Below are 3,939 nucleotides of genomic sequence, written 5' to 3'. Positions count from 1 at the left end.
GCACTAAGAAATGATTCTAAAGAAATCTAGTATCAATAGTATCAATAAATAGTATCAATACAATAGTACAATAGCCAATAAATTTTTCAATACGTTTATATTGCAAAATAATTATATTAATGTTATAATAAAATATTCCAATTTAGAATAAACAAGTATTATTTTCGTAATAAAATTTATCTTGAAAATAATTTCAATTAAAAATATAACTTAGATTTGAATCAAGTTTTTTTCATCAATTTATTATTTCAATTTTATCGTATAATTTAGAAATGAAAATTAAATTTAAAAATTTTCGACAAAATATATGTTAGGGAGCGTTAAGAAATGATTCTAAAAAACAGAATTTAGATTTTTAGAATTATATTTACATGAAAGTCAAATAATTTTCAACAAATTTGCATAATTAATGCAAATTAATGTTACGATTCTAATATTTGAAAAAGAGAAAAAAAATTCAAGCAATTTTAGACATTCGTAATATTCGTATTTCATATCGTAATATTAAAATATTTAATGTCAGCTCTACTTGTGTTATATAATGTTTTTGGAATGTGAAACGTCACCGTATAACTAATCAAGCAGTAATCTCCATTGAATACCTTGAGAATCGTGATTGAGCATAAGCATAGGGTCCACTTAAAATTAGTGAAAAGATATCCACGATCGTGACAATTTCGATCTCACTAATACCATGATCTATATCTCACATATTAGGGTATAATCATTAATTTATTTTTATTTTTAAAAATCTAAAGTTGTATATTATTTTATCAATCTTAATATAATCTTAATGTTACATTAGAAAATTTTTATAACTATGCAGACAATAATTCAATTTCGTTCGATTGACAAAGATATATATCTCATATATATCAGATGAAAGCATAAAAAGAACAATTCCTCATAGAACGGTAGCTATTATTCTCAACTTTTGATATGTTACAATATTTATTTTCAATTCCAATATTTACCAATAATGTTAAAAATTAAAACCAATAAACTAATGATATCTCACTGTTATTATATTCTTAATATTTACTTTAAAATATAATGTATCTTAAGAAATGATGTCTAATTCTGCAAAATTGAAATTTAAAATAATCGAATTTCAATCGTATCGTATATTATACCAAATACAACAAATGACGATAAACAATGCTATAAATAAAATCTATAAAAAAATATCTATAAATCATGTCAAAGTTCACTCTACCACAATTTTTCTTATTACTTAAAAAGGTAGTGTTTAATTCCATAAGGTTTAAACAGGAAATGTTAAAAGAAAAATGAATAATAAATATTAAGATCATGTTACAAACTGCTATGAACATACTAGTAATTAATATAATAAACATACTTCCAAGATGCATTACATCAATACTACATCATGAAACAGTAAACAAAACAGGATAATCATAATTTCAATCATATCAAACACAAATAATATTCTATTCTTGATAATTGAATTTGTTTCTGAAGTGTATCATCAATACTTTTCATCACACTATTACTATGGATTTAAAGGACACTTAGATCAGTTGTTAAATTAGTTTCTCGTGGATTGAAACAGAAAATGAAACACAAATTTCATCAATATATTAAATAATGATAAATTGCCATAAACCAGCATTTATAATCAATAACTTTCTGTAAGATACACCACTAATACAAAAAGGGACTTTTTTTCTTTTCACTCTAGTTTCACTTTCTCCATCTAAAAATCTATTTTATGCATTATTTGAAAGTGATCGCAATTTTTATATTTTCGGTGATCTTGATTTCACAAAAGATATCTTATCTTTCTTGTGCTAATATCAAGGAATTTTGCAGAACACTTGTGTACAGGTTCATCCAACTATTTCAACATATCGAATATTCTAAACAACATTCTGAGGATCCAGATAAAGACCATGTTTTGCAGAATCATGTAGGTTTCTCTTTCCTGAAGAGATCAGCAATGATAAGGAATCCTGCTTCTGCATAACATCTTAAGGATGACTGTGTACGTTGACAGGCATATTGGATGAATTTTTTCCTTATAAAAAAAAACAAAGAAATATTGATATATTTATTATATTACATAAAAGTCATTGACGTTAATATTTGTCTTATTTCAATATATATAGAGTTTAATTTTTAATTTTATGATCTTAGGAAAACTTACACGATATTTAAGAACATTAGAGTCAAAACTTGCTTTAGCACTTTCACAAGAAAACACAATGCAGTGGATTCTAATGAAACCAGTGTTGTTTTATCATTACAAATTGTTGCATTTATTAATAGGAATTTAACAAATCCATACCATATCGGACCTTTGGACCTTTATCTCGATTTCATCTTCTACAGAAAAAAATCAAGCAATCGTGCCCGTAATAAGATTACATGTGTTTCGAATTGATGAATTTTCTTTTTCCACAAAATTCTTTAAACACTGCATCATAAAATTTGTTTTTATAACACAAATCACGAGATTAGACCATTATAAATTCCATATTGTCGATTTCCATGTAATATAGTTAAATAACATTAATATAGACATTAATAATATAGACAATTAAATCTTATTATAGAACAAGATATTTAAAATGGATTATTATTATTATTATTACGAATGTTTATAAATATATTTAAACACAAAAATTATTATGAATTTAAATATTTCTGCATTATTATAATTCTTCTAATTATATCGTACAATTTTAAAAAATATAATCTTCAAAATAACAAAACTATAAATATTAAGATTGGAGAGAAATATATATGTGAGATTTATATTTACTTATATTCTAAAATTCTATTATATAAATAATTGTTAATTTTATAATTGGTAAAAGTATTCCACAGGAAAACAGTTAAATTATTTACACTTTCAAATTAAATAAATAAAAAAAACTAATGAAAACTAAAACACTTCAACGTAAAGCATTTATTAAAATATTTATTATTTCAAACCAATCATTTTCTTTTTTTATTTCTTTTTACTGTCAAATTTTCAACTTTCGTATAGGTTATAATCGTTAAGGTTGCGTGTTATTTCGCATTATTCGTAACTATCTTTTAAAATGATGCATTAAATTTGATGTTTATATATTTATAATTTATATTTTATATCGTATTTTTAAATATATTATTAATATATGTGTACATATGCATATATACGCATATGATTTACAAAATATAAATTCACAGAATATCTAATACAAAATAATTAAACATGACGGCAAAAAACGATATTTAGATCAAATAACCTAAACATATTTTACATCTTTTACAACAGCATTCGATTTAAAGTATTATATATATATATATATATATATATATATATATATTTACATCATATCGATCATATTGTTATAAATTAATAATGTATCACACCTGTTAACAATATTAATTTAACATAATTTTGATATATATTCAATTTTAATTAATTAATTATCAAATATATGGTATTTTGAATTTATTTATCAACAAATAATACTAATATTATCAGACGAAATATATGACTATTTTTCATAAGAATATATAAATTAGTTATAGTATCAAAAATCTTTATTTTTCTTGAATTTTCAGTTTTGTAAAAGGATACTAAATATATATATATATATATATATATGAACACAGAAAATAAAATCAACCTTAATTTTTTTAAATTAATTTAGATAAAATGTCGAAATAAAATATTTTTTTTAATTTAAAGATAATCCACTTCGTGTAAAATTTATTTTTCTTTTTCATTATTAACTTGTTAATAAAAACATTATATATATAGTTGGTCGCAGAAGTTTTCGTATACTTTATACAAATTCAATTCAATGGAAATCGACGATAATTTTTTTATGAAATATTGTGAGTATAATAATATGAAACCATTTTTTTTTATTATGGAACATTTCAAAGTAGTGAAATCAATTTTTCAAGTTTCAATATTATTTT

At 22.0% G+C, this 3,939-nt stretch overlaps 1 long non-coding RNA gene across 1 annotated transcript; it reads right to left on the bottom strand.

Annotated features, from left to right (window-relative positions):
- Window positions 1-731: 731 nt before the first annotated feature.
- On the bottom strand, window positions 732-3,270 carry LOC133667451 (uncharacterized). The gene is made up of 2 exons (XR_009832972.1): window positions 2,168-3,270; window positions 732-2,038 (listed from the first exon to the last, which is right to left on the bottom strand). It is a non-coding gene; the product is annotated as an uncharacterized LOC133667451 (long non-coding RNA).
- Window positions 3,271-3,939: the final 669 nt, after the last annotated feature.

This window comes from Apis cerana, linkage group LG16, assembly GCF_029169275.1.
Source record: "Apis cerana isolate GH-2021 linkage group LG16, AcerK_1.0, whole genome shotgun sequence".
Classification (NCBI taxonomy): Eukaryota; Metazoa; Arthropoda; class Insecta; order Hymenoptera; family Apidae; genus Apis; species Apis cerana.
Note: the sequence above shows the minus strand (reverse complement) of the source record. Positions and strands in the feature narration are given on the sequence as shown.